Below are 12,767 nucleotides of genomic sequence, written 5' to 3'. Positions count from 1 at the left end.
GTCATTGACTGAACAATCCTTCTTTACAACAGGCAGCCCAGGCCCATTGCTCTGTCTCAAACAGAACATTCACTGTACAATCACAGAGTTCATATTCATAACTCCACATACAAACATCACACAAGTACATAAGTAGCCTACATAGAATCAGTAGAACATAAGCTATCATTTGACACCTCACATGGTCCTCTTTGTATAGACTTTGGGGCAACCTCCCCCGTGGGCACAGCAGTGATCTGTCTGCTCATTATAAAATCCAATAATGTGACACCCCCAAAAACAAGTCTCAGAGTTCAGCAACAGAAAAAGGTTTATCTATAGGGTACTTCGAGGCCTGGTTTATAACATGGCAGGTTCACTAGTATTAATATGGAGTGATCTTTAGCAAATTGGGCCTGTTTTCTACAATGAAAAAGGGAACTTTTGCTCCCAGGACTACTATGGGCACTAAGGGTATTTTGATTAACTTATGTGAGACCCAGTTTACTCTCTATTTCGGCTTACAAAGCCTTTTAGTGGATACTGGACAGGAGCTGTTTAACTATGCCCAGAGTGGTGTCAAAGTAACAGTAGAATGTCCTTTTGGAAGGCTGAAAAAGAGACAGAGGTGCCTGGTGGCAAGCCTGGATGTTGCTGAGCAACAGCTGCTTGTTGTATTTTGCACAACAGCTATGAGAGCAAGGGAGAGAGCCTCCTTGAGGGGTGGGAAGCAGAGGTGCACAGTCTTTGGGAATGTTATGAGCAGCCAGAGAGGCTGCCTCTGCAGACTGCAGCAAATCATCAGGATGTAATGCCCTGAGCTTTCACTTGGAGGCTAGAATCTAACATGACATTTTATTATGCATTATGTAAAGATTTCATTAGTCTGTCTGCAAAGATTTGATGCAATGTAATTTGGTTATGCTTTGCACAGTGATTTCATTAAAGGACATTGTGTTATGCTATCTAGCGCATGTGATTTTGTGAAATTGTACTGAACGTCTGTCAATAATATAGTGAATGAAAAGAATTGTGGTTAATAAAAAAAAATCACTGAACATAACACAAATTTAGATTAAAGGAATATAAACCACAACAAATAAAAGTGCAACTTTCATGGAACATAATGCAGATGTGGCACATCCACCTACAGTGCTAAGTGTACATATTTATGCTGCTGTCCTGATCACAAAGGCATGTAGGTGGTGGGTTCTTGATTGCTGCCTTAGTCTTGGGATGTAAGATGGTGTCAAAACTTCAATCAATAGTTGGTTTACTTTCTCCTGGTTGAGCATAGTGTAGCAGCGCCTCCATCTTGGTCACATCCAGCCATTACTGCCTGTCAGCAAGGGGTGATCTGTCCCTTCCTGTGATTCAGTTCTCTGGCCAGGTCACTTAGCGTATGTCTACAGTGTAGTTAAAACCCCATGGCTGGCCCATAATTGACTTAGGCTTGCACAGCTTGGGCTAAGGGGCTGATTAATGGCAGTGTGGACATTTGGGCTCAGGCTGCAGTCTCAGCTCTAGGACCCTGTGAGGTTGTGACCATGCTTCTGCCAGACCTATAGCCTTTTGTGCCATCTGTTGCTAGTTGGTCACTTGGTCATAACTGGAGAAGTAACAGATCCAGTATTTAAACTGTCCTGATGGCTGAAGTGTGTGTGTGTGTGTGTGTGTGTGTGTGTGTGTGTGTGTGTGTGTGTGTGTGTGTGTGTATTGTCTAATTCACAATAAGTCACCAGATAATTTGAAGGGGAAAAAAAGAGTTTCTGTGTGTGAATGCAAGGAAGTTTAATTTTAAAAACTTCCCAATGTGGTCAAGCCCAAAGTGGAAGTTGACGGCAAGTTATAGAGCCTTTCACCTCCAGTTCATTGGTTAGAATCTGTCCCTGTCAGGTAATGGCTGAAAGTGCTTTTTGGTCATCAATATGAAGTAAGTGAATGGGCTCCATCCAATGTCTAGAAGATAAAGACTTGCACTATGATGGACTTCCTTGTTAGCACTGTCTGAAAGATCAAGGGCTGGATGAGCATGATGACAGAACTACCTTGTAATTCAGTGAGATATAACTAATAGCTGTAAAGTCACGTGTTTCTTTGAGGCCCTGCATGTGGCTCCCAAAGATTCCTTGGGTAGGATCAGAACTTCTATATTGTACATTTTTTGTGAAGTTGCAAGAGAAGTGCCAATAAAATGGACCAGAACAACCAGGCCCCTTCGTATTCCCTGTGAGTTACAAGGGGGAAAAACAATAGTAGGAGGGAGGAAGAGAGAGAACTGCCGCCCCTCTTCCCAGTAGCTGAAGAGAAGTAATGAGAAGATAGCATCAAATAGATTAAAAATAAATGCAAAATAATTATATCCTCACATGGCATCCTAGCACTACTTTGAATTGTTTTCACCTTGATGTTTGCTCAATATGTGATGATGCTGAGTCATGCCGACACAAGGCCATGAAACAAACATCACAATGCAAAGTAAAAAGGTCATGTTATGATTACTTTTATGGTTCCCTGTAATCCATTTCAATGCTGATTTGACTCACTTTCAATTTGTTACTGCTCTAATTCTAAATGACTCTTTGATAGCAGGTTTGAAGAACATTGCCTCTACTTGTTAAATGTGCTGATAACACATTCATTTCAAACTGTGAAGTTCAAGAAAAAGCTTTTTCAAATTATTTTTTTCTGGCTATAATCAGACTTCAAGCACCCTCAAAACTTGAGGGCTTGCTTGAACCAGAGGTAAAAAGTATGTAGGACTTTTAACTGATAGAAATGGAGTTCTCTTCCCAGAAAAAGCAATCGTTAATGACCCTCTGTCAGAGTAGTGGTTCTTAACCAGCAGGCTGCTAGCATCAAATCAGCACATAGCTGCACTCCATGGGACATCCCTATGTTCATATAGGTAGAGTAGTATATGTATATTGTATCTGGATGCTGCCCACATAACACAGAGAAAGGTGAATATACAGCCCACAATAGGAAATTGCTCGAGCAGCATGGAACATGCCTTTGACTGTTCACAGTACAAAGTTTAAAATTATGACAAAAAACAGACTGAGATGGTCTTGAACTTTGTGTAAAATGTGGTTACATATTCATAGAATGACAGCTACAGATCAGTCAGCAGTATTTCCAGATTCAAAACATCTTGTCCTGTAACATACAATCTATTTTTAAGCACATTGAATGAACAATTGTTTACAGCAGTCATAAATGCATTTTAATAAAGCTCCATATAAATGTCTATCAACCTCTCTTCTAGTTCAGGACACTACATTTTCAGTACAAGATCAACTTGTATTCAGGGAAGGGAAACATATTAAAGTTCACAAGGGGTGGGATACTTTTAATTGAAAAGCTTGAAAAAATCCTGCAGTATTTAAGGCAAGGCTAGATGAGTTTATAGAAAGAATATTTATACAACCATTCTCACTTGTCAGGAGGGTTGCACTAAAAGAATGAGATTATGACAGTTTTTCCTTTAAAATTCATAGTTGGTTCAATGTTATGAAACTCAATGGTTAAGAGCCAAATTCTTCTGTTACACAGGTCAGTCTTCCCCTGACTTGCACAATCTAGAGAAAGTGAATTGACTTTAGAATAGTATAAACTCAGAATATGCACGTCAGACCCAGTGGTTTGAGCCAGAGTCCACACTCATGCAGGCCTGCTGACAGGGGACCTGGCAGTTTGCAGTGACCAGAGCCCTAGGCACTTTAGATCGTTGGAATGCTATGCGGTGCACTTCAGGCAGAGCTGTGGGCTGGCTGCCTCCAGCCCCACCCCTTCTGCCCAAAGACCTGCCCCTTCCAGGCATGTGGAGTCTGTTCCCCCCTATACCTTGCCCAGATGCCCAGCAAATCTGTTGGCTCCCCTGCACTTGTGACACAGGAGTAATGAATCAGCTGGGTCAGGCTACTGTGAAATCAGAGGCAGGAGACAAACTAAAGCTCAGAACCATTAATCGAATGCCAGGAATTACACTAGGTCAGGATCCCTGTAAATTGAGCTAGAGCCAGAAGGCAAACAATTCAGAAGAAGGAGGACTGTCTTGCTGTTCAGACCGTTTCCTGTTCCTGCTGCTGGCTTAAATATGGCCCGTGGGCCAATCAGCTGCTCTGGGACATCACCAATAGAACAGCAGGAAGGCAAAGCCTCAAACTGGGGCTCCGCTTCATGGGTCCTAGGTAAGCAGCTGGTAGCAGGCTGCCATATAGAGGGGTGGAGTGTGGCAGCTCCCATAGATCCAATTTTGAGACTTCTGAGTAATAACAGCATCTTCCTTTGCTTGGCGGTGTCTTCTAGGTGATGTGGGTCCTGGTTTCTCATGGTAGTGCCTGTGAAAGACCCACATCAGGATGAGAGTGTGAATGTTTTCAGCTGGCTCCAAAGTGTATTATCCTGGACCACAACCTTCCCAGTCAACTAGGTACTGTAACTTGTCCTGCTTGATCTTAGAATTGAGGACTTTTTGGATAATATATTCATTCAGACCTTGTACTTGCACTGGTAATGATAGTGATTGGACTTTATGAGGAAATGTGTTCTCAGCATAGGGTTTTAGAATTGAGACATAGACTAGGGGTTGGACTCTAAGGGCATGTCTATACAACAGGGCTAAACTCAAAAAAAGCTATGCAACTTGAGCTATGCTAATTGCGTAACTTACATCTAAATAGCTTATTTCAAGTTTTGTTGCTGTTTACACAGCAGTTATTTCAAAATAGAGCACTCTTCCCCTGACTTCCCTTACTCCTCATACAATGAGGTTTACAGAAGTCGGAGTAAGAAGTCCGTTATTTTGAATTTATTTCAAAATAATGGGCTTGCTGTGTAGACACACACTATGTTATTTTGGAATAAATGATGTTATTCTGAAATAATGCTGCTGTGTGGACATAGCCTAAGGGATCAAGGGACCTAGAGCTCAAAGGTGACCAGGTTGATTTGTCGCTGATTCTGGCGTGGTCCAAGGAACTGGTAACCTAGTATCCAAGAAGATCTGTCATGTGGCAGTGTTCTGTAGAAAGCTATATATTTTGTCCTACCATGTAGATGGGGCCTTGTTGTCTAACTGCATGCTTTTTATAGTCCCCCTTTGCCTTTTCAGGGTATCCCTTCACCTCCTCTTGGATGTGCTATACTACATCTGAGACCAATGGGTTGGGGGAAGGACATTGGGTAGTTGTGGGTGAAACTGGGGAAGAATGGTACCTATAGTTGACAAAGAATGGATGCATTAATATATGAGAACTGTGTTTGTGGTAACTGTGAAGACCAACTGTCCTGGTGATGGTTAGTGTATGTCCATAAATACTGTTCTAGGATCAATTGATTCTTTCCATGTGGCCATTTGACTGAAGATGGTAGGCAGAGGACAGGTGTGCCTGGAATCCTAATAGATGTAGGCAGTAAACTGGTGTCCCTAGTTGTAAGTGATGTGATCTAGAAAGCCATGAAGATGGACCACATGATTTATCCAGAACTGGGCAGTTTTCCCTGTGAGGATTCTGATAGGTCCACCATAAAGACCAAGGAGCTGTCCGTGTAGGGATGAGATAGAGTGTTTAGAAATTGGTGGAGACTGTAGGATATCTGTCATGGAATCTTGGTTCGGGCACACACCTGGCAGGAAGTGAAAAAGGTCTTTATTGTGGAATGCATAAAAGGCCACCAGAAGTCCCAGGACATTAATTGTCCTCTTTTTTGTTGCCCAAATTGTCCTACCAGGGTGGTGTCATGGCACAGTTGAAGAGTCACTGCTCTTGGAGGTCCTGGTGGGAACATACATGCTGTCCCTTACAAATGTGATTCTCTCCTGGGTGTCCTGTGGTTCTTGGTTGATAATGGCCAACTCATCAGATGTAATTCCAAAGAGAGAGAGAGAGAGAGAGAGAGAGAGCGGACAAGCCTGAGCAGGTCCTGGAAGTAGGTTGCATTGATGAAATTATGAGATTTAAGAATATGGTTCTGGACTGGATCTTCATGAGTAAGAGCCATTACTTTAGGACAGGAGTGGAGAACCTTTTTAGGGTTGGGTGCCATTGATCCACAGAAAAATCAGTTGGGGGCCACACACAAGTGAAAAAATAACCCCCCAAAACCCCTCAGGGATGTGGTCCCTGACTGAGAAGGAGAAAGACACTCCCTACAATCCCTTTGCACACCAGAACCTAGGGGGGCCTAACCTAGTAGATTTTGTGTGTTCCAGCCCGGCGGTGGGATAGCACCACAGGAGAAGGCAAGCCTCCAAACCCTATCCCTGGCACAAAGGGGGAGAACCAGAGGGTACGTCTAAACTACATGTCTCCGTCGACGGAGGCATGTAGATTAGCCAGATCGGCAGAGGGAAATGAAGCCGTGATTCAAATAATCGTGGCTTCATTTAAATTTAAATGGCTGCCCCGCTCTGCCGATCAGCTGTTTGTCGGCAGATCGGGGCAGTCTGGACGCGACGCGCCGACAAAGAAGCCTTTCTTGATCGGCACAGGTAAACCTGGTTTCACGAGGCATACCTGTGCCGATCAAGAAAGGCTTCTTTGTCGGCGCGTCGCGTCCAGACTGCCCCGATCTGCCGACAAACAGCAGATCGGCAGAGCGGGGCAGCCATTTAAATTTAAATGAAGCCGCGATTATTTTAATCGCGGCTTCATTTCCCTCTGCCGGTCTGGCTAATCTACATGCCTCCGTCGACGGAGGCATGTAGTCTAGACACACCCAGAAGGAAACCCCTACTGAGGAGGAGGAAATTGGACTCTTGGGGAGACGCCAACCTTTTGTCTCCACTTCTTCATCTATGAAATAGGGATAACACTTATTGATCTATCTCCCAGAGGCTTTGAACTCTGGATGCCTATAACGCAGGGCTACTCAACAGGCAGCCCATGGGGCGGTTTGGGTTTACATGGAGCACAACATGTGACCGGCATGTGGGATCCTTTGAAGATGGCCTCCACTGGGAACATGCTCAACATCAGTGAGGTGAGATGAGCATTGAAAGACGCAAGCGGATAGGCTGGCAGGAATAGACGGGTACAGGGTGTTGGCATTTCTAGCCCGCCGGGAGGAGGTGCTGGCAGTGCCGGGGCATTGTGGGAAGTGCTTTGTATTCATGCCCGTCAGTGTGAAAGAAGCTATTTGCATAAATATTTGCATATATATGCAACCACACTTAAGTTGTGGCCCTCGGCATGTGCTGAGAGTATCACTGTGGCCCCCGTGGCTTCCAAAGTTGAGTAGCCCTGCTATATAGTTTCTATATCTAGCAGTATTTTATAGCATCTTCATAGTGTTAAATGTATAAATCACTGTATAAATGCTAACTTATTATTACTAGACCCTGAAAAGAGAAATCTGTTCCAATAGCTTACCTGTGGTAGGTATTTCTAATGACCCCATTACATTAGAAGGTGAAGGGCTACAAAAATTATCTTGCATTAAGTTCATGCTAAAAAACCCTGCCCTACAAATTGTTTACTTGTGTTTTGATTTTTTGTTTGTATTTCCCCAAGATTTAAAAAAATGTAATAAAGCTAATGTTTAAAAAAGTTTACATAGGTTAAAGAAAAAGAGATTCTGTACATCTGGGTGTCATGCTTGAATTATCAATAGATAAAAGTTTTGCTTAAAATCGTATAATTCATAAAATACAGAATCTGCAATAATCCAAATATAGGTGCATAAATTTAACAATACAGTTTAGATATTTGAACTGAATAAGTGGTATATCACTCATGGAAAGTTTTATAGAGTGTTGATTGGGGAAAGCGAAGATATTAATGAGTGGAGATTGACCTTTAGTAATTCAGAATTTAGGGTAGACTATCCATTGGAAAATACAATCCATCACGGAAGTATTTGAGTTACCTTCCCAATGGTGATTCTTGTGGGCACTCCTCTTCATCTCTCATGATTTTTCCAATGTCCAGTGATATGTTCTATGTAGATGTCTCTCGACCACCTGATGACATCTGATACCATGAGTTGCTGCATTAGCCAAGTGTAACAATGTCCAACTCCACATGCCCTCAGTACTTGCTCATGTGCTAAGTTCTCCAATGATCAATGCATGGGTTTGAACCTCATAGCCCCTATCTCTCAGGATGTTAGCCGGAGGGACATACTTCTCCAGTTTTTGAGATGGAACATTGCAAAAGACCGGGGTCCTATTCTTGAAGGGCACTGTGACATACACTACGATGATCTTCTTCCTGTGATGATGATGTCTGACCACAGCTGTCTGTCTCTTCAAGGGATGGCGAAGTTCACAGAAACCTTCCCCAGAGTTGGCGGGATAGCCCTGACAAGGCAATCCTGGATGGCATTGTGTCGCAGCTGTCAGGCTCTGGAGTGTCCTCATTCCTGTGGGGGAGTGCTCTATTCAGTGAAACACGGTTGAGCTGAGCCCAATGGATGACCTGCCAGTCTGCAAATTGGGTGCAGCTGCCTTTGGGGAGAATGTGGTGTCCCACTTGCATATCAACTCGAAGGCCTTGCCCTGGTCTGGCGTCCATTTCAGGTTTTCAGCATAATGGTAGCAAATGGTATCCTCTGAAGTCCTCTCTAGCATGGTGCTGCCAAAGTGATGATGGAGTGCTTCATCTTCTTCACCTGTGGCACTAGAACTCCCAGCTCCTAGCATTCTTTGAATCACATCCAGGGGCAACTGATTCGCTTCTCCCGGCATCATGTAGCATTGTAAGTGTGAGTCCAGAGTGAAGCAAAGGCTTCCCCATCTCTGCAAAATTCTCCCTCCAAGGAGACACTCAAGTAGGTGGAGACATCTTGGGTTGATTCTGTGGAGCCCTGGTGATTTGCTTCCTGTCAGCATCTCGCATGGCACTCTCTGCAATGCTCTTTACGGTGGTGTCTGCACATGTCCAGAGGTGGAAAGCATGTGTGATCACAGTAACATTACACAGGTCACCCATTTGAGGGACGTTGGTGCCTTCCTGCCTGTGACAGATGTACACCATGTCATTGCTGGGCCTGTAAGGAAGAAACATCCACTTCTCAGTTCTTTGATGGGATTGTCTGCCTTGTTGAGGGGTACCTTCACCATGGTAAATGCCCTCAGGATGAATGAAATACGGGAAATCAGGAAGGTGCCCCAGGCATTGATCCTTTGCTGTGATGCCAAAAGGGAGGAATCAATGCTGGCTTCATTGTACAGGATCTCTGTGATGGCGTCTTCGGGTGTCTGCTGGACACAAAAACCTGAGGGCATGCCGAGATGCTGGTACTCTTGCCTGTCCTCAAGCAAAACCATGGATTCACCCTGGATCTGGAACTTCATTGTGTAAGCCAAGTCCCTGATGCTGCTATCTACGTACATAGATGCACAGTTACTAGTGCTGAAATAGAGGCTCATCCAATTGGCTGCTGCGCTGATGACATCCAATATTAGGTGGAGGCTCTCTGGTTAGTCTGTGATAAGGACCAGATCATCTGTATAGGCCAAGATGTTCACTTTGTTCACATATTGGTCTAAACTACCTAGACTGCTGGAGGTGGCTTGGATGAGTAGCTCCATGGCTAAACTGAAGATAATGGGACTGCGGGGACAGACTTGCTTCATGCCACTACAAATGGGAATTTCCGGAGTCTCTCCTTCCATGGCAGTCTGAAGGATAAAATTGTGCTTGTAGCAGTCTCCACATGACATGAAGCCCTTCTATATGGAGTTGATGGCTTCTCCACTCACTAGCTGCAAGGCAGCTCGTATATAGTGAAGCAGAGAGATTGCTCCAATTGCAGGGGTCATCTCGCTCACCTTTCTTGTAGACAAGCACCATCATGGTCTTTTTCCAGGAGCTGAGAGTATTGACATATTGAACTACTTGCATCTGTTGAAACCAGGAACTACTTGCATCTGTTGAAAATGGCAGTTAATACCAATCAGAGTCTATGATTTTTTTTTCAGGAGGTTGTAGAGAATACCATCATTTCCTGGAGCTATGTTTTTGTTGTTGGTTTATCTACTTGCTACTTCCTGTGGTGTAAAGGCTTGTTCAAGATCTTCTGCAGAGTCAGTCCAGGGTAGAGGACGAAGGCAGTCTGGACACTGCATGTTGCTCTGAACAATGGAATGGGCTTGCTGGTGTGGACTCACTGTATAGAAAACTGACCTAAACTCCTAGGCTACGTCTACACTGGCCCCTTTTCCGGAAGGGGCATGTAAATTTCACTAGTCGTCGTAGGGAAATCCGCGGGGGATTTAAATATCCCCCGCGGCATTTAAATAAAAAAAAAAGCCGGAAAAGAGCGTCTACTTTGAAGTAGGAATAAGACCCTCCGGAAAAGGGCACTTTTTCCGGAGGATCGGGGCCAGTCTAGACGCTCTTTTCCGGCTTTTTTAAAAGCCGGAAAAAAGCGGCGGACATTTTTATTTAAATGCCGCGGGGGATATTTAAATCCCCCGGGGATTTCCCTACGACGACTAGTGAAATTTACATGCCCCTTCCGGAAAAGGGGCCAGTGTAGACGAGCCCCTAGTGTAGATCTGGCCTCAGTGACTCTATCTGTTCACATTCTACTAACCACCATTTCTGTGCCAATAACTCTCAAAGATACCTCTCCTATCAGGTACTACAACAGCCTGCACTATCATAGTATCTGACTGCCTCACAATCTTAATCCTCACAGCACTTCTTTAATAGGGAAGTACAATTATCTTCTTAATAGTACTTAAGTACTTTTAAGATAGGGAGGCTAAAAGTGGGATTCACCAAGGTATTTATACACCTAACTGCCATTGAAATCAGTGGTCCTTAGGTCCTAAATCTCTTTGTGAATGCCACCCTAAATTATTTGCTTACGGTCATTAACAGATCTGGGACTCAAACCCAAGTCTTGTAAGTCCTAGGCTACCTAGCCACCTTGGCTGATCTATCTCCAACCATAGATACAGCATGGTACATTTAGCTAACATCTTTTGGCTTTCACACCATCAGCTTGAAATGGCAAAAACTAACTACCTGATTTGTTCTCTCCACTTCCAGTAACACCACTAGGAATCAACCTATCACTAAAGCCCAGAATGCAAATGTCTTTGAGTTGCTCTCCCTATCTCAAAACATCTGGGGCTGCTGCGTCTAACTCTTGTCCTTTTTTGTCTGTCATTTTATAATATTTTGTACTTCAGTATCACACTTTTCAGTGGAGGAACCTGGTGCACTTTACTAATGTGGGTAAATAATACTGACCCCCTTTATAGAGGAGGCTACTGAAACATCAAGAAATTAAAGGGAAGCCAAACATTTGTAATTGTTTTTTTTTTAAATAATTTGTATCTCTTCCTAGATGTTGTTTAACAATCCAACTGTTTTTCTTTTTTGGGGGGGGGAAGAGGGTTTTCCTCTCCCCTTTTACTCTGCGAAACACCCCCTCCCCACCATCCAAAATAAATGAATAAATAACCAAACAGAGGAAACTATGTACATGAGAAACCATAGGGTAATTGACTATGCAGAAAGTGTTTTCAAATGTACAATTTGCTAACCTTTCTATTGTATTAACTGTAGACCTTATAACAGGCCTGGGCAAAATACAGCCGGATCTGTGCCCACCTGGCCACTGGATCCGGCCCACAGACACAGCAGAGAGCCTCAGGCAGACTCCGTGCTTGCCCCACATGCACCCCCATACCACTCAGAAAAGGCTGGCACAGCCGTTTCTCTTTCTCAACTGTGAGTCAGGAAGTGGGGGGTGGGAGGGGGAAGAGGGAAAAGTGTTGCTTCATGCGCTGCTCTGCTCTCGCCTTCAGCACAATCCCATTGGCTGATTTCTGGCCACTGGGAACTAGCTGCTTAAAACAGGCAGTGTGGGAAGCACCATTTCCCTCTCCCCTCAGGCTCTTATTCACCAATGCACATGGCCCCTGAAGCATGTTAGTGGGAGTGGTTTGCAGGCAGGCAGAGAAACCTGCTGGGCTGCTGGCTGGGAGTCACCCATGTAAGTCTCCCTGCCAGAGCCTGCCTCTGGCACCCCAATCCCTCCCCCCTCCCAACCCTCTACCCCCTCCCAACCCTCTACCCCACACCTCATATAAGGCAAACCCTCTGTCTCTTTCCTGAACCCATACCCTGTCCCAGACCCTGCACCCTAATCCCCTGCCCTAGGTCACAACTGCCTCCTTCCCTCAACCTCCATCTCAGACACCACACCTCCTCTATTAATAGCATGGAAGAGTGAGGGCCTTGACCACTTTCCAAAATCTTGGAGTGGCCCCTCTCACCAAAAATTTTTGCCTTATAAGTAAAGAATTAACGAAATAATTTTCAGACAGCAGTGTGAATTCAAGATCCGTTTCCCTTTAAGTGACTTGCCCAAGGCCAGTCAGTAGATCAGTGGCAGAATTTAGGACGTATGTCAACTGTCCAACTATATACCAGACACACCCCCTTCTTATGTTTGTGCAGTACTGAGCACATGGCTGCTATTAGATACAAATGTGTCGTTCATGTATCAGGCAACAGTTCAAAGCACAGAGAAGTAAAGTCCCTGGGGGCCAGAATGGAATTCTGTAAAATGTGGCTACTAGTTGAGCCCAAGGTTTTGGTTTGGCCTAGCTCTAACTGGACTCGAGAGAGAGAGCAAAGGAGGGTCAGTCGACTCCTATTCTGCCAGGGAGGCTTAAAGCGGGTAAGGGGGGAAACCCACCCCATGTGCCCTAATGCAAACAAATCACGGCCTTTTAGGTGGCGGAGGAACTAAAACCTCCCCGCAGGAAAGGGAGGAGCGTCCCAGCCCCACCCCCAACGCTGCAGCAATGCTGAGCTGGC

The sequence above is a fragment of the Pelodiscus sinensis genome, chromosome 3 (genome assembly GCF_049634645.1).
Source record: "Pelodiscus sinensis isolate JC-2024 chromosome 3, ASM4963464v1, whole genome shotgun sequence".
Lineage (NCBI taxonomy): Eukaryota > Metazoa > Chordata > Testudines > Trionychidae > Pelodiscus > Pelodiscus sinensis.
Note: the sequence above shows the minus strand (reverse complement) of the source record.